Here is a 25,927-nt window from a genome sequence, read left to right as displayed (position 1 = left end):
ATTTTTAATGGAATATCTACATAGATGTAGATAGATATAGATGTACATACATGTCTGCAACCATAACTCCTGTGTTCCAATGGCACGTTGTTAGCTAATCCACATGGCACGTTGTTAAGCTAATCCACATGGCACGTTGTTAGCTAATCCACATGGCACGTTGTTAGCTAATCCACATGGCACGTTGTTAGCTAATCCACATGGCACGTTGTTAGCTAATCCTCATGGCACGTTGTTAGCTAATCCACATTTCTCACATGAAATAGCCTTCATTTCTCAGAACAAGAATAGACTGACGAGTTTCAGAAGAAAGGTCTTTGTTTCTGGCCATTTTGGGCCTGTAACTGAACCCACAAATGCCGATGCTCCAGATACACAACTAGTCTAAAGGACAGTTTTATTGCTTCTTTAAATCAGAACAACAGTTTTCAGCTGTGTTAACATCATTGCAAAAGGCTTTTCTAATGAGCAATTAGCCTTTTAAAATGATAAACTTGGATTAACTAACACAACGTGCCATTGGAATACAGGAGTGATGGTTGCTGATAATGGGCCACTGTGCGCCTATGTAGATATTCCATTCAAAATCAGCCGTTTCCAGCTACAATAGTCATTTACAACATTAACAATGTCTACCAATTTGATGTTATTTTAATGGACAATTTGCTTTTCTTTCAAAAACAATTACATTCATAAGTGACCAAACTTTAGAATGGTAGTGTACACAAACCATGTTTCAATTGTCTCAAAGCTTAAAAATCCTTCTTTAACCCGTCTCCTCCCCTTCGTCTACACTGAAGTGGATTTAACAAGTGACATAAATAGGGATCATAGCTTCCACCTGGATTCACCTGGTCGGTCTGTCATGGAAAGAGCAGGTGTTCTTTATGCTTGTATACTCAGTGTATATCTATATTAAATACAATAAAAGTAATACTAACCCTCTCTAAGTCCTGTCGGAGGTGCATGAACATCCTCATCCGTGTGTGGATGCTGTCTTCATGAGGCAACAGCAGCAGGTTACCCTCCCTCCTCACTAGGGGCAGCAGAGCACGGTTAAAGTTGCTCTTCCTCTTCAGTTTCCAGTACTGGTAGATGAAGTCCAGCAGGCTGGGAGGGAGGCCCAGGTTCAGGGCCAGCTCCTCAGGGTGAATCAGAGTAGAAAACTCCTCCTCTAGTTCTAACAACCTCTGGGCCCTCAGGCCCCCTTCTCTGGGTCTACTGGGGGGTTTGGGCCGGGCCGGACTGAGACCGGGAGCCTGCCTCCCCTGCCTTGGACTGCTTGTTGTGGGCTGGCTGACAGGGGCTGAGGCCGGGGGCTGGTGGGTCGGAGGAGGCCTGGTTCTTGGGCTTGCTGTGCTTCAGACAGTAGGACCTGAACTTCACCTCGTCTCCTTCATCCAGGACAGTCTTCATCTCCAGGCTGTGCTCGAAGGCACACGTCACATGGAACGGGATGGTGCAGTTCTTCACTGAGCACTGAGGGATGCAGGAGGACAAGGTTCATTAACTCAGGGGTTGTCAAAGTGAGCTCCTGCAGGAACACAAGGTTCATTAACTCAGGGGTTGTCAAAGTGAGCTCCTGCAGGAGCACAAGGTTCATTAACTCAGGGGTTGTCAAAGTGAGCTCCTGCAGGAGGACAAGGTTCATTAACTCAGGGGTTGTCAAAGTGAGCTCCTGCAGGAGGACAAGGTTCATTAACTCAGGGGTTGTCAAAGTGAGCTCCTGCAGGAGGTCCGCAGGCAGATTTCAAAATATATATAACTTTTTGTTTTTGCATGTAATTTTTAAATTAATATTACTAACAAATTAAACTAATTTAGGCCGAGGTAACCTGTTAGAGGTTGTGATACAATGGCATATTATTCAACTATAATGCCTGTTCTTACCCCAGGGCAACATGGGCCTGGGGGACTCACACAGATATTGATATCCACAGTACCCCAACAATTACACATTTTTCAACTCAATACTTCTCGTATTACACCCCCCCAACATAAATGCACTGTAATTGAAGCTTTAAAACTGCAAAGTCTCTGCCTCATGGCAAAATGTGTAGAATTGCAGGAAACGTGCTTGAAAACTGCTAAATGTTCTCTCTGATGCTAGGAGATGTCCCTTCCCAGGGCCCGAGACTTGGTTCGGACGGCCATGCACTGCCACAGTGACACTCCTCAGCTTATTTCTATCTCACTGCAGTTGTGTTCTCATTAGGAGGGGGTACCTGATTAATTAACTATCACAGAAGGGGGTCTCCCAAAGTTTGAGAACCCCTGAGTTAATACACACTTCAAGAGCCAATAGAAAAGTTAAACCACACTATACTACAAACTAAGACACTACGAGTGTGAACAACAAACCAAGAGACTTGTGATATCTAGTCACCTAAATATGTTCAGAAACACACAGTCCAACCACCATACTCACCTGTATACAGGCTCCAGTCTTCAGTTTACAGAGGCTGCAGATGAGAGACCAGCGGGAGGGGGGGATGTGAGACACCTTGGTGATGGGCTCCATCCTCTCTGGACAAGCGATGCTCACCTAGAGGTACACGGGACCGTCAGTCAGCTAGAGGTACACGGGACCGTCAGTCAGCTAGAGATACACGGGACCGTCAGTCAGCTAGAGATACGCGGGACCGTCAGTCAGCTAGAGATACACGGGACCGTCAGTCAGCTCGAGAGACACGGGACCGTACCGTCAGTCAGCTCGAGACACACGGGACCGTACCGTCCAGTCAGCTAGAGACACACGGGACCGTCAGTCAGCTAGAGACACACGGGACCGTCAGTCAGCTAGAGACACACGGGACCGTCAGTCACCTAGAGATACACGGGACCGTCAGTCACCTAGAGATACACGGACCGTCAGTCAGCTAGAGATACACGGGAAAGTACCGTCAGTCAGCTAGAGACACGCGGGACCGTCAGTCAGCAAGAGACACGCGGGACCGTCAGTCAGCAAGAGACACGCGGGACCGTCAGTCAGCTCGAGATACGGGGACCGTCAGTCAGCTCGAGATACGCGGGACCGTCAGTCAGCTCGAGATACCCCGGGACCGTCAGTCAGCTCGAGATACGCGGACCGTCAGTCAGCTAGAGACACACGGGACCGTCAGTCAGCTAGAGACACACGGGACCGTCAGTCAGCTAGAGACACACGGGACCGTCAGTCACCTAGAGACACACGGGACCGTCAGTCACCTAGAGATACACGACCGTCAGTCAGCTAGAGATACACGGGAAAGTACCGTCAGTCAGCTAGAGACACGCGGGACCGTCAGTCAGCAAGAGACACGCGGGACCGTCAGTCAGCAAGAGACACGCGGGACCGTCAGTCAGCAAGAGACACGCGGGACCGTCAGTCAGCTCGAGATACGCGGGACCGTCAGTCAGCTCGAGATACGCGGGACCGTCAGTCAGCTCGAGATACGCGGGACCGTCAGTCAGCTCGAGATACGCGGGACCGTCAGTCAGCTCGAGATACGCGGGACCGTCAGTCAGCTCGAGATACGCGGGACCGTCAGTCAGCTAGAGATACGCGGGACCGTCAGTCAGCTAGAGATACACTTGACCGTACCGTCAGTCAGCTAGAGATACACGGGACCGTCAGTCAGCTAGAGACATACGGGACCGTCAGTCAGCTAGAGACACACGGGACCGTCAGTCAGCTAGAGACACACGGGACCGTCAGTCAGCTAGATACACACGGGACCGTCAGTCAGCTAGAGATACACGGGACCGTCAGTCAGCTCGAGAGACACGGGACCGTACCGTCAGTCAGCTAGAGACACACGGGACCGTCAGTCAGCTAGAGACACACGGGACAGTACCGTCAGTCAGCTAGAGATACACGGGACCGTCAGTCAGCTAGAGATACACGGGACCGTCAGTCAGCTAGAGATACACGGGACCGTCAGTCAGCTAGAGATACACGGTCAGTCAGCTAGAGATACGGGACCGTCAGTCAGCTAGAGATACACGGGACCGTCAGTCAGCTAGAGATACACGGGACCGTCAGTCAGCTAGAGATACACGGGACCGTCAGTCACCTAGAGATACACGGGACCGTCAGCCAGCTAGAGAAACACGGGACCGTCAGTCACCTAGAGATACACGGGACCGTCAGCCAGCTAGAGATACAAGGGACCGTCAGTCACCTAGAGATACACGGACCGTACCGTCAGTCAGCTAGAGACACACGGGACCGTCAGTCAGCTAGAGACACACGGGACCGTCAGTCAGCTAGAGACACACGGGACCGTCAGTCAGCTAGAGACACACGGGACCGTCAGTCAGCTCGAGACACACGGGACCGTCAGTCAGCTCGAGACGCACGGGACCGTCAGTCAGCTCGAGATGCACGGGACCGTCAGTCAGCTCGAGATACACGGGCCGTCAGTCAGCTCAAGATACATCGGGACCGTCAGTCAGCTCGAGATACACGGGACCGTCAGTCAGCTCGAGATACACGGGACCGCCAGTCACCTAGAGATACACGGGACCGTACCGTCAGTCAGCTAGAGACACGGGACCGTCAGTCACCTAGAGATACACGGGACAGTACCGTCAGTCAGCTAGAGACACACGGGACCGTCAGTCAGCTAGAGACACATGGGACCGTCAGTCAGCTAGAGATACACGGGACCGTCAGCCAGCTAGAGATACACGGGACCGTCAGCCAGCTAGAGATACACGGGACAGTACCGTCAGTCACCTAGAGATACACGGTACCGTCAGCCAGCTAGAGATACACGGGACCGTCAGTCAGCTAGAGATACAGGGACCGTCAGCCAGCTAGAGATACACGGGACCGTCAGCCAGCTAGAGATACACGGGACCGTCAGTCAGCTAGAGATACACGGGACCGTCAGCCAGCTAGAGATACACGGTACCGTCAGTCAGCTAGAGATACACGGGACCGTCAGTCACCTAGAGATACACGGACAGTCAGTCAGCTAGAGATACACGGGGACCGTCAGTCAGCTAGAGATACACGGGACCGTCAGCCAGCTAGAGATACGGGACCGTCAGCCAGCTAGAGATACACGGGACCGTCAGCCAGCTAGAAATACACGGTACCGTCAGTCAGCTAGAGATACACGGGACCGTCAGTCACCTAGAGATACGGGACAGTCAGTCAGCTAGAGACACACGGGACCGTCAGTCAGCTAGAGACACACGGGACCGTCAGTCAGCTAGAGATACACGGGGACCGTCAGTCAGCTAGAGATACACGGGACCGTCAGTCAGCTAGAGATACACGGGACCGTCAGCCAGCTAGAAATACACGGGACCGTCAGTCAGCTAGAGATACACGGGACCGTCAGTCAGCTCGAGATACACGGGACCGTCAGTCAGCTAGAGATACACGGGGACCGTCAGTCAGCTCGAGATACACGGGACCGTCAGTCAGCTTGACTGTTTTGACAGCACATTCTGACAGACAGATGAATGCATAAAAGGTGTTAATTTGTACCTCAGGGATCCACAGGGCACAGCTGACGTGTGCCCACTTGGTGCCCGCCCTCGTAGCCTTCATCGCCCCTCCCTTGATGGGGCACAGCTGACACTGGGGTCGATGCCCAGGACACACGTCCTGCACAGCCAGTTACCATCTGGCACCTTCACTATACCATAACACGCCTGGTTTGGGGGGGGGGGGGTGCAGGGGGAGAGAGAGAGAGTTAGGACTGCACATGGTACCGTCACTATACCATAACACGCCTGGGTTGGGGGGAGGGGGGTGCAGGGGGAGAGAGAGGGAGAGAGTTAGGACTACACATGGTACCGTCACTAGACCATAACACGCCTGGGTTGGGGGGAGAGAGAGTTAGGACTACACATGGTACCGTCACTAGACCATAACACGCCTGGGTTGGGGGGAGAGAGAGAGAGTTAGGACTACACATGGTACCGTCACTAGACCATAACACGCCTGGGCAGGAGAGAGACAGTAGGTTAACAGGCAGACAGGGAGAGGAGACCTGAGGATGGGGAATCACTAAAACAATACAGAAATACACTACGGGTGGGGAGGAACACCACGTCAGAAATCAGCTCAACATAATTGAAGAATCCATAGATGACCACTTCTGGGAAAATTGGAAAACACTAAAACATGAAGAGTTATCTATCCAAAACAGAGATGTATGGATAAACCACTTCTCCATTTTTGTGGCCCTATAACAAAGAACAAACAGCAAAAACATATGCATGATCAAATACAAATCTTAGAAGAATCAACTATTATAGACTACCAGATTCCACTGGATTCTCTAATTACATTGAAATGAACAACAGGACAAAATACAAAATCTCCAACCCAAAAAGGCCTGTGGTGTTGATGGTACCCTCAATGAAATGATCAAATATACAGGCCACAAATTCCAATTGGCTAAACTTAAACATCATCCTCAGCTCTGGCTTCTTCCCCAATATTTGGAACCAAGGACTGATCACCCCAATCCACAAAAGTGGAGAAAATTTGACCCCAATAACTAGCGTGGGATATGCGTCAACAGCAACCTTGGGAAAATCCTCTGCATTATCATTAACAGCAGACTCATACATTTCCTAAATGAAAACAATGTACTGAGCAAATGTCAAATCAAAGAAACAAACCAAAACAAAGGCAAAGTCTTCTCATGCATTGCTGATCTCAAGAAAGCTTTGGAAAAGCTTTTGACTCAATTTGGAGGGTCTGCTATACAAAGTGAAGGAAAGTGGTGTTGGGGAAAAACATACGACATTATAAAATCCATGTACACAAACAAGTGTGCGGTTAAAATTGGGAAAACACACATTTTTTTCCACAGGGCCATGGGGTGAGAGAGATGCAGCTTAAGCCCCACCCGCTTCAACATATATCAACGATTTTGGCGAGGCACTCGAACTGCAGCCCCCGGCCCTAAACAGAGAGTACACAGTGGCAGAATACCTGACCACTGTGACTGACCCAAACTTAAGGAAAGCTTTGACTATGTACAGACTCAGTGACCATAGCCTTGCTATTAAGAAAGGTCACTATAGCCTGTCTTCTCTTGAGAGCCAGGTCCGCCTACGTGCCCACTGCCCACAAAATGAGGAGGAAACTGAGCTGCACTTCCTAACCTCCTGCCCAATGTATGACCATATTAGAGACACATATTTCCCTCAGATTACACAGACCCACAAAGAATTCCAAAACAAATCCAATTTTGATAAACTCCCAGATCTACTGGGTGAAATTCCAGTGTGCATCAAAGCAGCAAGATGTGTGACCTGTTGCCACAAGAAAAGGTCAACCAGTGAAGAACAAACACCATTGTAAATACAACCCATTTTATTTTCCCTTTTTGTACTTTAACTATTTGCACATCGTTACAACACTGTATGTATAAATATGACATTTGTAATGTCTCTATTATTTTGGATCTTGTGTGAGTGTAATGTTTACTGTTAATTTTTTATAGTTTATTATCTATTTCACTTGCTGTGGCAATGTAAACATAAGTTGCCCATGCCAATAAAGCCCTTAAATTGAATTGACATTGGGCTAACACAGTGGGTTAGATGTATTTATGATGAAGAAGGTTCAACTGAGGGATGAGAGATTGTCATGATTCTAAATGTAGAATACATTCTACATGTAGAAAAAAATATTAATTAAGAGTTAATTAGCACTTAATCAAGAGTGACTTATAACCAGTGCATTTAACTAATGTTAAATTTAACCAATCACATTACTCTCATTGCAAGTAAAGCCTTCTTCAAAATAGCCGCTATGCGCAAAATCAGTGCTTGTAGGTTCCTACCTGGTGAACACAGATGTTACATTTGTCACAGAAGACCATGTCGTTGCCCTCCTCGCTGTCGGGGGAGCGACACACGTCACAGATGACATCCTCGTCGTACTCGATGCCCAGCCCTTCTACGGTGTCGATGGCGTGGTTCATATTGTCATGGCACTGACGCTCTAACGCCTCCATGGTGCGCTCCAGCGTCAACTCGTCTACAGGCCCCTCCCCTGGGAGACAGAAGAATACATCAATCAAAACATAGCTCCTCTACAGGTCTTGGGAATAGACCCAGTCAGAACACTGAGAGCTCCAAACCTCCCTCTTTTCTCTAAGGCCATACAATGCATCCGGAAAGTATTCAGACTACTCAAACTTTTCCACATTTTGTTACATTACAGCTTTATATAGACAGGCCTTATTCTAAATGTATTAAATGTTTTCCGTCAATCTACACACAAGCCCATAATGACATCAAAATAGCCCATAATGACATCACAATAGCCCATAATGACATCACAATAGCCCATAATGACATCACAATAACCCATAATGACATCACAATAGCCCATAATGACATCACAATAGCCCATAATGACATCAAAATAGCCCATAATGACATAGCCAAAAAAGGTTATTAGAAAGTTTTACAAATGTATTAAAAATAAAATAAACAAATGACTTATTTACATAAGTATTTAGACCATTTGATATGAGACTCCAAACTGAGCTCAGGTGCATCCTGTTTCCATTGATCATCCTTGAGATGTTTCTACAACTCGGAGTCCACCTGTGGTAAATGCATTGATAGGACATGATTGGTGACCTAAATTGGGACATGCTTAAACCATATGACCAAGTCCTAAAGCAATGGGACTCCCTAAATATTTCTCAGAGTATTACTAATCCCACAAGGTATGACTCCAAACACCCAGAAAAGCTACTCTCCTCGATGTTATCCTCACAAATAATCCTGATAGGTATCAGTCTGGTGTTTTCTGTAACGACCTTAGTGATCACTGTGTTCGTAAGGGCAGCACAGTGAAATGACCTGTCCTGGTTTGTCATAGACACTTGGTAAAAAACTATTGAGAAAGCCTTCCCTCATGAACTGGCCTCTGTAAAATGGTATAGAATCAGCGTGATCCCCTCTGTCGAAGACGCTTGGACCTTCTTTTTTGATCATTTCAGTGGTATTGTTTAACAAACACGCCCCCATAAGGAAAATGATAATTAAAAACAGGTTCAGCACCTGGTTCGACCGTGATCTGGCAGAGTTACTCCACCTCAAGAATCCCATTTGGCGAAAGTCTCGGGGACACGCATACTCAGAATGACTGGCTCTCGTTCAGGCACTCAGGCTATCCGGAAGGCCAAACTTGGTTACTTTAAGGAGCATTTCTCTCGGTGGGTCTAACCCCAAGAAGTTCTGGAAAACTGTTAAAGACCTGGAGAATAAACCCTCCTCCTCACAGCTGCCCATGTCCCTTAATGTTGATGATGTGGTTGTTACTGACAAGGAGCACATGTCCCTTAGTGTTGATGATGTGGTTGTTACTGACAAGGAGCACATGTCTGAGCTCTTAATCACCACTCCATTAAATCAGGATTCCTATTTGACTCAGCCATGCCTCCTTGCCTGTCCAACATTTCCTCATCTCATACCCCTTCTAATGCAACTAGCCAATGTGCTTCTCCCTCTTTTCCCCCTGTCCCGCTACAAAGTTTCTCCCTGCAGGCAGTCACTGAGTCCGAGGTGCTAAAGGAGCTCCTGAAACTTGACCCAAAAACATCTGGGTCAGATGGTTTAGACCCTTTCTTCTTTAAGGATTCTGCCCCTATCATCTCCAAGCCTATCTCTGACCTTTTAAACCTGTCTCATTTCTGGGTAGGTTCCCATTGCTTGGAAGGCAGCCACGGTTTGTCCATTATTCAAAAGGGGAGATCAAGCTGATCCTAACTGTTATAGGCCTATTTCTATTTTGCCCTGTTTATCAAAAGTGTTGGAGAAACTTGTCAATAATCAACTGACTGGTTACTGCAACCTTAAAGGTCCTCAATGATATCACCATTGCCCTTGATTCTAAGCAATGTTGTGCTGCTATTTTTATTGACTTGGCCAAAGCTGTTGATACATTTACATTTAAGTCATTTAGCAGACGCTCTTATCCAGAGCGACTTACATACGGTAGACCATTCCATTCTTGTGGGCTAAGGAGTATTGGTGTCTCTGAGGGGTCTTTGGCCTGGTTTGGTAACTACCTCTCTCACAGAGTGCAGTGTATAAAGTCAGAAAATCTGCTGTCTCAGTCACTGCCTGTCACCAAGGGATTTCCCCAAGGCTCGATCCTAAGCCCCACGCTCTTCTTAATGTACATCAACAACACAGCTCAGGCAGTAGGAAGCTCTCTCATCCATTTATATGCAAATGATACAGTCTTATACTCAGCTGGCCCCTCCCCGAATTTTGTGTTAAATGCTCTACAAGAAAGCTTTCTTAGTATCCAAAAAGCTTTCTCTACCCTTAACCTTGTTCTGAACACCTCCAAAACAAAGGTCATGTGGTTTGGTAAGAAGAACGCCCTTCCTCCCACAGGTGTGATTACTACCTCTGAGGGTTTAGAGCTTGAGGTAGTCACCTCATACAAATACTTGGCAGTATGGCTAGACGGTACACTGTCCTTCTCTCAGCACATATCAAAGCTGCAGGCTAAAGTTAAATCTGGACTCGGTTTCCTCTATCGTAATCGCTCCTCTTTCACCCCAGCTGCCAAACTAACCCTAATTCCGATGACCATCCTACCCATGCTAGATTACGGAGACGTAATGTATAGATCGGCAGGTAAGGGTGCTCGAGTGGCTAGATGTTCTCTACCATTCGGCCATCAGATTTGCCACCAATGTTCCTTATAGGACACATCACTGCACTCTATAGTTCTCTGTAAACTGGTCCCCAAAGCACACACACACACATAGCTGGGTCGCTCCTCTTTTCAGTTCGCTACAGCTAGTGGCTGGAACGAGCTGCAACAAACACTCAAACTGGACAGTTTTATCTCTTCATTCAAATACTCAATCATGGACACACAGTTGTGGCTGCTTTGCATGATGTGTTGTCTCTACCTTCTTGCTGTTGTCTATGCCCAATGTTTATACCTTGTTTTGTGTTGCTACCATGTAGTTTGCTGCCATGTTGTCGTCATGGGCTGCTACCATGCTGTGCTGTCGTCTTAGGTCTCTCTTCATGTAGTGTTGTCTCTTCTCGTGATGTGTTTGTCATATATTTTTATTTCATTTATTTTAATCCCAGCCCCGCAGGAGGCCTGTTGCATCATAGTAAATAAGAATTTGTCCTTAACTGACTTGCCTAGTTAAATAAAGGATAAATAAAAATACAACATTTGGAAAGGCACACACCTGTCTATTTAAAGGTCCCACAGTTGACAGTGCATGTCAGAGAAAAAAATCCAGCCATGAGGTCAAAGGAATTGTCCGTAGAGCTCTGAGACGGCCAAACTGAGCAAACGGGGGAGAAGGTCCTCAGAGAGGTGACCAAGATCCCGACGGTCACAGACACTGCTCCAGAGTTCCTCTGTGGAGATGGGAGAACCTTCCAGAATAACAACAATCTCTACAGCACTCCACCAATCAGGCCTTTATGGTAGTGGTCAGACGGAAGCCACTCCTCAGTAAAAAAACTTGGAGTTTGTCAAAAGGCACCTAAAGAACTCTCAGACCATGAGAAACATGATTCTCTGGTCTGATGAAACCAGATTGAATTCTTTGGGCCTAAAAGCCAAGCGTCACGTCTGGAGGAAACCTGGCACCATCCCTACAGTGAAGCATGGTGGTGGCAGCATCATGCTGTGGGGATGTTTTTCAGCCACAGGGACTGGGAGACTAGTCAGGATCAAGGGAAAGATGAACAGAACAAAGTACAGAGAGATCCTTGAAGAAAACCAGCTCAGGACCTCAGCCTGGGAGACGAAGGTTCACCTTCCAACAGGACAACGCAGAAGTGGCTTCGGGGCAAGTCTATGAATGTCCTTGAGTGGCCCAGCCAGAACCCAGACTTGAACCCGATCTAACATCTCTGGAGACCTGAAAATAGCTGTGCAGCGATGCTCCCCACCCCAACCTGACAGACCTTGAGAAAGGGAGAAACTCTCCAAATACAGGCATGCCAAGCTTGTGGCGTCATACCCAAGAAGACCTGTTATTGCTTTGTCATTATAGTGTAAAGTCTATCATTGGTCGCCTCCAGTTTCCTTGCCAACACATCAGAGAGAAGTGAGGAAATGTGTTGATGATTTGAGAGAACAAGGAGAGGCTTTAGAGAAACAGGCTAAAACACACACACACATCCTAATGTTCCTCTTCTCTACCCCCATTACCCATGTGTCCTAGCTAAAGTTCTCCCCCCACCATTACCCACGTGCCCTAGCTAATGTTCTCGCCCCCCACCATTAACCATATGTCCTAGCTAATGTTCTCCCCCATTACCCATGTGTCCTAGCTAATGTTCTCCCCCCATTACCCATGTGTCCTAGCTAATGTTCTTCCCCCCATTACCCATGTGTCCTAGCTAATGTTCTCCCCCCCCCCATTACCCATGTGACCTAGCTAATGTTCTCCCCCCATTACCCATGTGTCCTAGCTAATGTTCTCCCCCCACCATTACCCATGTGTCCTAGCTAATGTTCCCCCCCCACCACCATTACCCATGTGTCCTAGCTAATGTTCCCCCCACCACCATTACCCATGTGTCCTAGCTAATGTCCCCCCCACCATTACCCATGTGTCCCAAAATCGCTGATTTAGCTTCAGTTAAGAACACATTCTTATTTTCAATGACGGCCTAGGAACTGTGGGTTAACGTTTGTTCAGGGGCAGAACGACAGATGTTTACTTTGTCAGCTCGGGGGATTCAATCTTGCAACCTTACGGTTAACTAGTCCAACACTCTAACCACCTGCCTCATGAGGAGCCTGCCTGTTACCCAAATGCAGTAAGAACCCAAGGTAAGTTGCTAGCTAGCATTAAACTTAATCATAATCACTAGTTAACTACACATGGTGGATGATATTACTAGTTTATCTAGCGTGTCCTGCGTTGCATATAATCGATGCGGTGCGATCGTTGCTCCAACATGTACCTAACCAAACATCAATGCCTTTCTTAAAATCAATACACAGAAGTATATATTTTTAAACCTGCATATTTAGCTAAAAGAAATCCAGGTTAGCAGGCAATATTAAACAGGTGAAATTGTGTCACTTCTCTTGCGTTCATTGCACGCAGAGTCAGGGTATATGCAACAGTTTGGGCCGCCTGACTCATTGCGAACTAATTTGCCAGAATTTTACATAATTATGACATATATTGAAAGTTGTACAATGTAACAGGAATATATAGACTGATGGATGCCACCCGTTAGATAAAATACAGAACAGTTCCGTACTTCATGAAATAATAAAAGTCTTGTTTTCGAGATGATAGTTTCCAGATTTGACCATATTAATGACCAAATGCTCGCATTTCTGTGTGTTATTATGTTTTAACTAAGTCTATGATTTGATAGAGCAGTCCGACTGAGCGGTGGTAGGCAGCAGCAGGCTCGTAAGCATTCATTCAAACAGCACTTTCGTGTGTTTTGCCAGCAGCTCTGCTGTTTATGACTTCAAGCCTATCAACTCCCGATATTAGGCTGGTGTAACGATGTGATGTGAAATGGCTAGCTAGTTAGCGGGGTGCGCGCCAATAGCGTTTCAAACGTCACTCGCTCTGAGACTTGGAGTGGTTGTTCCCCTTGCTCTGCATGGGTAACGCTGCTTCGAGGGTGGCCGTTGTCGATGTGTTCCTGGTTCAAGCCCAGGGAGGAGCGAGGAGAGGGACGGAAGCTATACTGTTACACTGGTAATACTAAAGTGTCTATAAGAACATCCAATAGTCAAAGGTTAATGAAATACAAATGGTATAGAGAGAAATAGTCCTATAATTCCTATAATAACTACAACCTAAAAACTTCTTACCTGGGAATATTGAAGATTCATGTTAAAAGGAACCACCAGCTTTCATATGTTCTCATGTTCTGAGCAAGGAACTTAAACATTAGCTTTCTTACATGGCACATATTGCACTTTTACTTTCTTCTCCAACACTTTGTTTTTGCATTATTTAAACCAAATAGAACATGTTTCATTATTTATTTGAGGCTAAATTGATTTTATTGATATATTATATTAAGTTAAAATAAGTTCAGTATTGTTGTAATCGTCATTATTACAAATACATTTTTAAAATTGTCCGATTAATCGGTATCGGCTTTTTTGTTTGTTTTTTGTCCGGTATCGGCGTTGAAAAAAATCGGTCGACATCTAGTCCTTACCCATGTGTCCCAGCTCAGCGTTGAGTGCTTACCCATGTGTTCCAGCTCAGCGTTGAGTGCTTACCCATGTGTCCCAGCTCAGCGTTGAGTCCTTACCCATGTGTTCCAGCTCAGCGTTGAGTCCTTACCCATGTGTCCCAGCTCAGCGTTCAGTGCTTACCCATGTGTTCCAGCTCAGCGTTCAGTGCTTACCCATGTGTTCCAGCTCAGCGTGAGTCCTTACCCATGTGTTCCAGCTCAGCGTTGAGTCCTTACCCATGTGTTCCAGCTCAGCGTTGAGTCCTTACCCATGTGTTCCAGCTCAGCGTTGAGTCCTTACCCATGTGTCCCAGCTCAGCGTTGAGTGCTTACCCATGTGTCCCAGCTCAGCGTTGAGTGCTTACCCATGTGTTCCAGCTCAGCGTTGAGTCCTTACCCATGTGTTCCAGCTCAGCGTTGAGTCCTTACCCATGTGTTCCAGCTCAGCGTTGAGTCCTTACCCATGTGTTCCAGCTCAGCGTTGAGTCCTTACCCATGTGTTCCAGCTCAGCGTTGAGTGCTTACCCATGTGTTCCAGCTCAGCGTTAGTCCTTACCCATGTGTTCCAGCTCAGCGTTGAGTCCTTACCCATGTGTTCCAGCTCAGCGTTGAGTGCCTGCAGCCAGTAGAGGTCCATGTTATCCAGGTCATAAGAGCACATGGCCTCGGCCAGCTCCTTGATGTTAACGTAACCCGTCTCTGTCGAGGCCTGACTCCAACACTGGATATACCTCTTCTGTAGGGTGAACAACACCTCCTTAGGCTTCTCTGCTATGTTCCTACAGACAGACGCACGCAGACACAATGAGAGGCTAGCAGTGGCTATTACTCAGAGAAATCAGCATGCTGAGGTACAGGGACTAGTGGAGGCGTGATTACCTGATGGAGGGCTGTGGGATGGTTTCAGGGAAGGCGGGCACCTGCACCCCCTTCTCCCACTCCTGTCTCCAGGTGTCCCCCAGCAGGTAATAGTCTTCAGGGGAGACATGGTGAGAGTCTGGCAGCTTCATGGCACTGATCAGGTCTTTCCTGAACACCTAGAGAGGAGGAGAGGAGACACAAATACACACATTGTCTGTGTCCCAATTGATAACCTATTCCCTACATAGTCCACTAATTTTGACCAGAGCCCTGTGGGGAATAGGGTGTCATTTGGGACAGGAACGGCAGCATGGCGTACCTCTGCTGGTTTCTTGGGCACGGAGGGCAGGGTTCCAGGTTTACTTCCATACTTGTTAGAGGGCAGAAGGAGGTGGAAGGACCTGGGGAGTACAAGGTAGAGAGGGGGGTTAGAGAGGTAGAACGAGGTGGTAGAGAGAGGTGGTAGAACGAGGTAGATGGGAGGGGGTAGAGAGAGGTAGAGGAGGGTGTAGAAGGGTTAGAGAGAGGTAGAACGAGGTGGTAGAGAGAGGTGGTAGAACGAGGTAGATGGGAGGGGGTAGAGAGAGGTAGGAGGGTGTAGAAGGGTTAGAGAGAGGTAGAACGAGGTGGTAGAGAGAGGTGGTAGAACGAGGTAGATGGGAGGGGGTAGAGAGAGGTAGAGGAGGGTGTAGAAGGGTTAGAGAGGGTAGAACGAGGTGGTAGAACGAGGTAGAGGGGAGGGGGGTAGAGAGGGATAGAAGAGAGTGTAGAAGGGTTAGAGAGAGGTAGAACGAGGTGGTAGAGGGAGGTGGTAGAACGAGGTAGAGGGGAGGGGGTAGAGGAGGGTGCAGAAGGGTTAGAGAGGTAGAGGGAGGGAGGGGGCAGAGAGAGGTTTAAGGCATTTGCCTTCTTCCCATCTGGAACAGTTCGTACAAATATTATGACATTGTGATGTTTTCATTCGATTTGGTCTTTGGCAAAGTTTTTCCCCAGCCTGTATCCAAAGTCTACTTCGTGATTGGTTAACAGGAGGGATTCTCCAATAAAGTGGATGGTCATTCAACGAGACACTAATCGTTTCCACTTGAGAAATACTGAACCAAACATCTGATGACGAAGAGCTCCTCGGCAACAACTTCAAAATGAATGACAGATTTCTTGAGATATCTTAGATTAATTTGGATTATTTTGAGAATTTGTATACTGGATACGGCGTCCCAAGATGGACAAATAGTACTATTGCAGTTTAAAATCATTTTTCAAGCGAAGGTCTTTTACGGGAGTATGTGACTGGTTCTGTTCACTCCGAACTCGGCGACATAAAGTATGCGGAAGGGTTTAGGGAGAGGAAGAGGGGGGTAGAGAGGTTCATGTTAAAAAAACATTTAAAGCCTGTTTACAGACAGCATGTTATTCTCAATGACTGTGGTGGGTTTCATCATGTCATGACGGAAAGACAGTTGGAACTCACTCTCATTGTCAGAACTGTCACTGCTGCTTGAAGACCTGAGCCGTTTCATGCTGACGGATCCTACAGGGAGAAGAGGAGACAGAGGTAGAAGACATGACAGAGCTTAGAGCCAGAATAGCTTGCAGAATGGGGCCTTTGTACTAGCGTCAACTTAGAAACATTCAAGGGAGCATTAAGCATCCATCAGATCCGCAGCGTAAAATTCTGCAGTCAAACTTTCTTCATTATGTAATCCAACATAATGGATATGTGCAACAAAAGTTCAACATTCACCTTCTGATTCTATTTCTGTCAAGTCTACACATACAGTTTGATGCATAGGTTGGATTTATGCAACGTGGGCACCACACAGAACATACTGCAACTGTCGCGGCAGGACACACACAACATTCCATTGTAAATGTATTTTCAGTGACTTTGTCGGTGTCGTCGAGGTGTTTGCCTACATTAGATACAGTCCCTTCAGAAAGTTGTCACACCCCTCGACGTGGAACACATTTTGTTGTTACAAGGTGGAATTAAAATTGATTTAAATTTGTAATTTTTCGTCAACGATCTACACAAAACACTAATGTCAGAGTGGAAGAAAAATTCTAAAATATTCAAAATTTAAAAAAAAAATGAATATTCAACCCCGAGTCATTCACCATGTTGGAATCACCTTTGGCAGTGATACAGCAGAGTGTTTCTGGGTAAGTTCAAGAGCTTTGCACACCTGGATTGTACAATATTTGCACATTATTCGTTACATTCTTCAAAGTTGCGTGTTGATCACTGCTCGATAGCCATTTTCAAGCCATAGATTTTCAAGCCGATTTAAGTCAACTAACTCGGCCACTCAGGAACATTCGATGTCCAAAGTGTAATTAATAGCTCTGTCATCATGAAGGGCTTTGAGAGACTAGTCAAGGATCATTTCACCTCCACCTTACCTGACACCCACTTCAATTTGCTTACCACCCCAATAGATCCACAGACGACGCAATTGCCATCACACTGTACAGTGCTCTGTCCCATTCGACATGAGGCACATCTATGTAACAATGCTTTTCATTGACTATAGCTCAGCATTCAACACCACAGTACCCTCCAAGCTCATCATTAAGCTTGAGTCCCTGGGTCTGAACCCACCCTGTGCGATTGGGTCCTGGACTTCCTGACGGGTCGCCCCCAGGTGGTGAAGGTAGGAAACAACACCTCCACTTCGCTGATCCTCAACACTGGGGCCCCACAAGGTTGCGTGCTCAGCCCCCTCCTGTACACCCATTCACTCATGACTGCGTGGCCAAGTACACCTCCAACTCAATCATCAAGTTTCTATACGACAACAGTGGTAGACTTAATTACCAACAACGATGAGACAGCCTACAAGGAGGTGGTGAGGGCAGGAAAATAACCTCACACTCAACATCAACAAAACAAAGGAGATGATTGTGGACTTCAGGAAACAGCAGAGGGAACACCCCCCTATAGACATTGATGGGACTGCAGTGGAGAAGATGGAAAGCTTCAAGTTCCTCGGCGTGCACATGACAGACAAACTGAAATAGTCCACCCACACAGACAGTGTGGTGAAGAAGGCACAACACCACCTGTTCAACCTCAGGAGGATGTAGAAATTTGGCTTAAAACCTAAAACGCTAACTTTCACAGATGCACAATTGAGAGCATCCTGTCGGGCTGGATCACAGCCTGGTACGGCAACTGCTCCGCCCACAACCGCAAGGCTCTCCAGAGGGTGGTGCGTTCTGCCAACACATTACCAGGGGCAAACTTCCCGCCCTCCTGGACACCTACAGCACCCGATGCCATAGGAAGGCCAAAATATCAATGACATCAACCACCCGAGCCACTGCCTGTTCACACCGCTATCATCCAGAAGGCGAGGTCAGTACAGGTGCATCAAAGCAGGGACTGAGAGACAGAAAAACAGCTTCTATCTCAAGGCCATCAGACTGCTAAACAGCTTCTATCTCAAGGCCATCAGACTGCCTAAGACAGCTTTATCTCAAGGCCATCAGACTGCTTTAATAATGTTTCTATCTTGCATTTCCATCAGACTGTATAAACTGCTTCTATCTCAAGGCCATCAGACTGCTAAACAGCCATCTCCAATTTCACATCAGATACGGCTGCCTATACAGACATATATTAGGAATCACTGGCCACATTTATAAATGGATCACTAGCCACTTTATTAATAATGTTTCCATATCTTGCATTACTCATCTCATATGTTTAAACTGTACTCTATACTAGAGTATCTTAATCACTAATTGTTTGTAAATAGTGCATCTCCCAACTCATATACAGTTGAAGTCGGAAGTTTACATAAAACTAGTTTTAACTCCAACCTAAGTGTTTCAACCACTTCACAAATCTCTTGTTAACAAACTATAGTTTTGGCAAGTCGGTGAGGACATCAACTGTGTGCTTTACAGACAGATTATTTCACTTATTACTCACTGCAAAACAATTCCAGTGGGTCAGAAGTTTACATACACAAAATTGACTGTGCCTTTACCTTCTTAAGGTATAGGGGGCAGCATTTTCACTTTGGATAAATAGCGTTCCCAGTTTCAACTTCCTGCTACTCATGCCAGGAATATAAGATATGCATATTATTAGTAGATTTGAATAGAAAACACTGAAGTTTCTAAAACTTTTGAATCATGTCTGTGAGTATAACAAAACTTATGTAGCAGGCAAAACCCTGAGGACAAACCGTTCAGAATTTTTTTTTTTTTTTTTTGGTCTCTGTCTGTTCACTGAGTTCTCATTGGCAAATGATATTTCTTAGGAACCTGTTTTCAGTTCCTACCGCTTCCACTGGATGTCACCAGTCTTTGGAATTTGGTTGAGGTTATTCATTTGTGCAATGAAGAAGTAGGCCATCTCAGAACTGGTTAACACTGTTGAGAGTGCGCAAGATGTGAAAAGTAGTGTTAGTTTGTTGTCTTCCTGTATTGAAAACAGATAGACCTGTCTACAATTTGATCGATTATTAACGTTTAAAAAACTTAAAGTTGTATTACAAAAGTAATTTGAAATATTTTGGCAAAGTTCATGGGCAACTTTTGAAATATTTTGTAGTTGCGTTTTTGGAAGCTGTTTTTTTATGGATCAAACACATCAAATAAATAGACATTTGGATATACAGTGGGGCAAAAAACTATTTAGTCAGCCACCAATTGTGCAAGTTATCCCACTTAAAAAGATGAGGCCTGTAATTTTCATCATAGGTACATTTCAACTATGACAGACAAAACAAGAAAAAAAATCCAGAAAATCACATTGTAGGATTTTTAATTTACTACTACTACTACTACTGCTGCTACTACTACTGCTACTACTACTGCTGCTGCTACTACTGCTATTTCTACTGCTACTACTACTACTACTACTACTACTGCTACTACTACTACTACTACTGCTACTACTACTACTACTACTACTACTGCTACTACTACTACTATTGCTACTACTACTACTACTATTGCTTGCTACTACTACTGCTGCACTACTACTGCTGCTACTACTACTACTACTACTACCGCTACTACTACTGCTACTACGCTGCTACTACTACTACCGCTGCTACTGCTACTACCGCTGCTACTGCTGCTGCTACTACCTGCTGCTGCTACTACCGCTGCTACTGCTACTGCTACTACTACTGCTGCTACTACCACCAGTGCTGCTACTACTACTACTACTACCACCACCAGTGCTGCTACTACTACTACTACCACCACCACCAGTGCTGCTACTACTACCACCACAACCACCAGTGCTGCTACTACTACTGCTGCTACTACCACCACCACCAGTGCTGCTACTACTATCTACCACCACCACCAGTGCTGCTACTACTACCACCACCACCAGTGCTGCTACTACCACCACCACCAGTGCTGCTACTACTACCACCACCACCAGTGCTGCTACTACTACCACCACCACCACCAGTGCTGCTACTACTACCACCACCACCACCACCACCAGTGCTGCTACTACTACCACCACCACCAGTGCTGCTACTACTACCACCACCACCACCACCAGTGCTGCTACTACTACCACCACCACCAGTGCTGCTACTACTACCACCACCACCACCACCAGTGCTACTACTGCTACTACCACCACCACCACCACCAGTGCCAGTGCTACTACCACCACCACCACCAGTGCTGGTACTACCACCACCACCACCAGTGCTGCTACTACCACCACCACCACCAGTGCTGCTACTACTACCACCACCACCACCACCACCAGTGCTGCTACTACTACCACCACCAGTGCTGCTACTACTACCACCACCACCACCACCACCAGTGCTGCTACTACTACCACCACCACCAGTGCTGCTAGTAGGATTCACGGAATCGTGGCTGAATGACGACATGGATATTCAGCTAGCGGGATACACGATGCACCGGTAGGACAGAACAGCCCACACCGGGTAAACAAAGGGGGGGGGGGGGTCTGTGCGCATTTATAAACAACAGCTGGTGCACGAAATCTAAGGAAGTCTCTAGATTTTGCTCGCCTGAAGTAGAGTATATTATGATAAATTGCAGGCCACATTGCAGGCCACCACAAACAGATGCTGGCACTGAAACCGCACTCAGTCAGCTGTATAAGGAGATAAGCAAGTAGGAAACCACTCACCCAGAGGCAGCGCTCCTAGTGGCCAGAGACTTTAATGCAGGGAAACTTAAATAAGTTCTATCAAATCTCTATCAACATGTTAAATGTGCAACCAGAGGGAAAATAATTCTAGATCACCTTTACTCCACACACAGAGATGATTCCAGAGCTCTTCCTCGCCCTCCATTTGGTAAATCAGACCACTGTCCTCCTGATTCCTGCTTACAAGCAAAAATTAAAGCAGGAAGCACCAGTGACTCGGTCTATAGAAAAGTGGTCAGATGAAGCAGATGCTAAACTACAGGACTGTTTTGCTGTCACAGACTGGAACATGTTCCGGGATTCTTCCGATGGCATTGAGGAGTACACCACATCAGTCACTGGCTTCATCAATAAGTGCATCGAGGACGTCGTCCCCACAGTGACTGTACGTACATACCCCAACCAGAAGCCATGGATTACAGGCAACATTCGCACTGAGCTGCTTTCAAGGAACGTGACTCTAATCCGGAAGCTTACAAGAAATCCCGCTATGACCTGTGACGAACCATCAAAACAGGTAAAGCGCCAATACAGGGCTAAGATTGATTTATACTACACCGGCTCCGACGCTTGTCAGATGTGGCAGGGCTTGCAGCTGTTACAGACTATAAAGGGAAGCACGGCCGTGAGCTGCCCAGTAACACGAGCCTACCAGATGAGCAAAATCACTTCTATGCTCGCTTTGAGGCAAGCAACACTGAGGCATGCATGAGAGCATCAGCTGTTCCGGACGACTGTGTGATCACGCTCTCCGTAGCCGACGTGAGTAAGACCTTTAAACAGGTCAGCATTCACAAGGCTGCGGGGCCAGACGGATTACCAGGACGTGTGCTGACCAACTGGCAGGTGTCTTCACTGACATTTTCAACATGTCCCTGATTGAGTCAGTCATACCCACATGTTTCAAGCAGACCACCATAGTCCCTGTGCCCCAAAACACAAAGGCAACCTGCCTAAATGACTACAGACCCGTGGAACTCAGGTCCGTAGCCATGAAGTGCTTTGAAAGACTGGTAATGCCTCACATCAACACCATTATCCCAGAAACCCTAGACCCACATCAATTTGTATACTGCCCAAACAGATCCATAGATGATGCAATCTCTATTGCACTCCACACTGCCCTTTCCCACCTGGACAAAAGGAACACCTATGGGAGAATGCAATTCATTGACTACAGCTCAGCGTTCAACACCGTAGTGCCCTCAAAGCTCATCACTAAGCTAAGGATCCTGGGACTAAACACATCCCTCTGCAACTGGATCCTGGACTTCCTGTCGGGCCACCCCTAGGTGGTCAGGGTAGGTAGCAACACATCTGCATCTTGAGAGCTTCAAATTCCTTGGTGTCCACATCAACAACAAACTAAAATGGTCCAAACACACCAAGACAGTCGTGAAGAGGGCATGACAAAGCCTATTCCCCCTCAGGACACTAAAACGATTCGGCATGGGTCCTGAGATCCTCAAAAGGTTCTACAGCTGCACCATCGAGAGCATGTTGACTGATTGCATCACTGCCTGGTATGTCAACTGCTCGGCCTCCGACCGCCAGGCACTACAGAGAGTAGTGCATACGGCCCAGTACATCACCGGGGCAAAGCTTCCTGCCATCCAGGACCTCTACACCAGGCGGTGTCAGAGGAAAGCCCTGAAAATTGTCAGACCCCAGCCATAGACTGGTCTCTCTACTACCGCATATCAAGCAGTACCAAGTGCCAAGTCTAGGACAACAGTTTTTATCCTCAACCCATAAGACTCCTGAACAGGTAATCAAATGGCTTCCCGGACTATTTGCATTGTGTTCCTCCCCCCAACCCCTCTTTTACGCTGCTGCTACTCTCTGTTCATATGTATAGTCACTGTGTATAGTCACACCTGTTGTATTCAGCATTTCACTGTGAGGTCTACTACACCTGTTGTATTCAGCATTTCACTGTGAGGTCTACTACACCTGTTGTATTCAGCATTTCACTACTACACCTGTAAGCATTTCACTGTCTACTACACCTGTTGTATTCAGCATTTCACTGTAAGGTCTACTACACCTGTTGTATTCAGCATTTCACTGTAAGGTCTACTTTATTCAGCATTTCACTGTAAGGTCTACTACACCTGTTGTACATTTACATTTACATTTAAGTCATTTAGCAGACTCTTATCCAGAGCCACTTACAAATTGTATTCAGCATTTCACTGTAAGGTCTACTACAACTGTTGTATTCAGCATTTCACTGTCTACTACACCTGTTGTATTCAGCATTTCACTGTGAGGTCTACTACACCTGTTGTATTCAGCATTTCATCACTGTTGTATTCAGGTCTACTACACCTGTTGTATTCAGCATTTCACTGTGAGGTCTACTACACCTGTTGTATTCAGCATTTCACTGTGGTCTACTACAACTGGTATTCAGCATTTCTACCACACCTGTTGTATTCAGCATTTCACTGTAAGGTCTACTACACCTGTTGTATTCAGCATTTCACTGTAAGGTCTACTACACCTGTTGTATTCAGCATTTCACTGTAAGGTCTACTACACCTGTTGTATTCAGCATTTCACTGTAAGGTCTACTACACCTGTTGTATTCAGCATTTCACTGTAGGTCTACTACACCTGTTGTATTCAGCATTTCACTGTAAGGTCTACTACACCTGTTGTATTCAGCATTTCGCACATGACAAATAAACTTTGATTTGATAATTTCACAGTAAAAATGTCTGATGCTGTTGTAAGATAAGACACAGACGTGTTTGGGCAGACCCACTCCAGTAGAGAGTAGGTGTTCAGTGTGCAAGTTCGGCAAACAGAGATTAATTATTACAATAAGAGCATAAACGTTATGTTACACATTCAGTATACTTATTAGGCTACATTATTGGAAAATGATTACATTATACATGCGAAAGTTTACATTATTAGCTACTATTACATGTAGTGATGGGGAGGAAATGGATAGTTACATATCGGGATATTTAGTTGATGATATGTCGTATTGTTTTGACAATCACAATATTATTTTCTCTCTACATTTCCAATGTTGAACTACCCTAATTAAACAAGTATTTAGGCTGCAGTTGAACAGTGTGGGCGACATGCAGTTCCAACGTCGTGTTTTTTATTTATTGAAAACGACTGGTTTCTTCAGCACCCGAAGGATAGCCCACAATTACACAGATGTTCGTGTGTAATTGTGGGGTTATTATTTGGGTGCTAAATCTTATAGCTTAATTTGTATTTTTTATATCTAAAAACGTGTATGTACTATTGGAACTCCCAGTCCGCTCACACTAGTCGCAGCTCAACTCCGTCCTAAATGGTTGAATTAGATATAACTACCCCAACCTGTCACTCAATAACATAGTAATGATAATAAAACCATGCATATTGCCTCGTGGTGGCGTTTCCTCTGTGGGTCATATGTGCAACAATAGTCCACCATTACAAAACACACATGTAGACTGGGACAAGATCCTGACGGCCTTGGCGCCAAACTCCAGCCTCGCTGCATGCTGGGGAATTACAGCGCTGAGGCGTCTGAAATCAAACAACTCCACCATTCGGTCTGTTTGCTATGATAAAAATATCACTTCATTTAGTGGTCGAAGACATTTTTTCCAAGGACTAAAATGAATTGAGACGTGAACAGGTTTCAGTATGGATGTGACCGAGCACCACATTCGTCATTTTAGCGAAATACGAGGCTGAAGTCCTTGTGTGAGAGGAAGGCAGCAGGCCCCACAGTCCGGCTTGTAGACTACATACTGGGCATGCCTTGCCACACTGAGACACAACACAAGCAGATTGTTCAGCAACCTTACCTTGGGATCCGCGGTAAATTATGCAGCTTATTGCGATTCGTGAATGCTTTCACCAAATTCCTCACATATAAACACGGCACTCTTAGTACAACTATTTTTTTTGTTCCTGTATTATTTCTTCTTTCCACACTGAATATTTCCCAGGGCTAGCAGCAATCTCTCCTCACCAACACACAACAGCCCTATTGAAAACCAACAAAGATCTGTAGAAGAGAACCAAGATAGACCACAGCCCGTCGTTTCAAACGGGAACGAATGAGTCATAGTGGGCAGAGCCAAGCCCGAGCTAGCGAGATCCTATTGACCAACATTTGCATATTTCCATTAGGGAACGCCTACTGTGTGGAGTGCGCGTGTGTAATAATTCGTCTTTGCACTCCTAAACAATGCATTTTCCCCCCGTAACTTTGACAAAGACTAAAGTCTACAAAAAGTAGTCCACTTTGTTCGTGACATATTTTAGTTTTGGAAACTATATTGAGATCAAATGTGTAATCGGTGAAAAAATTTGCAGAATATCCGCCAAAATCCATCTCGTTCCATCTTCTCCCACTGCCGGCCACTAGGTTTCCTCGCTTCACGTTTATCCCATCCAGTGAAATATATGTCTCATTGTTCTATCTGTGGTACCACCCTATCCAAGTATGGGTAGCTGCATCCAAATATGGCGACCAGAGAATGGAGAGTGGGTTTGTCGAAAGTCGTCGCTGCGTTGTATCCGCCTGCCGACATGAAGCTCCTCTTACTGAATACCACCAAGGATCTGTAGAAGAAAACCAAGATAGACCACAGCCCGTCGTTTCAAATGGGAATTATTGAGTCATAGTGGGCAGAGCCAAGCACGATGTAGCAAGATCCCATTGGAGCGTTCTAAGCCAATATTTGC

General features: G+C 46.1%; 1 pseudogene; it reads right to left on the bottom strand.

Moving 5' to 3' along the window:
- Nucleotides 1-25,804, bottom strand: part of LOC135539326 (protein Jade-3-like) — a 30,018-nt pseudogene extending 4,214 nt beyond the window's left edge.
- Between the last annotated feature and the right edge of the window lie 123 nt (nt 25,805-25,927).

Source organism: Oncorhynchus masou, unplaced genomic scaffold (genome assembly GCF_036934945.1).
Source record: "Oncorhynchus masou masou isolate Uvic2021 unplaced genomic scaffold, UVic_Omas_1.1 unplaced_scaffold_2599, whole genome shotgun sequence".
NCBI classification, from domain to species: Eukaryota; Metazoa; Chordata; class Actinopteri; order Salmoniformes; family Salmonidae; genus Oncorhynchus; species Oncorhynchus masou.
The sequence above is the reverse complement of the archived record's forward strand: the minus strand, read 5'-3'. Positions and strand labels throughout refer to the sequence as shown.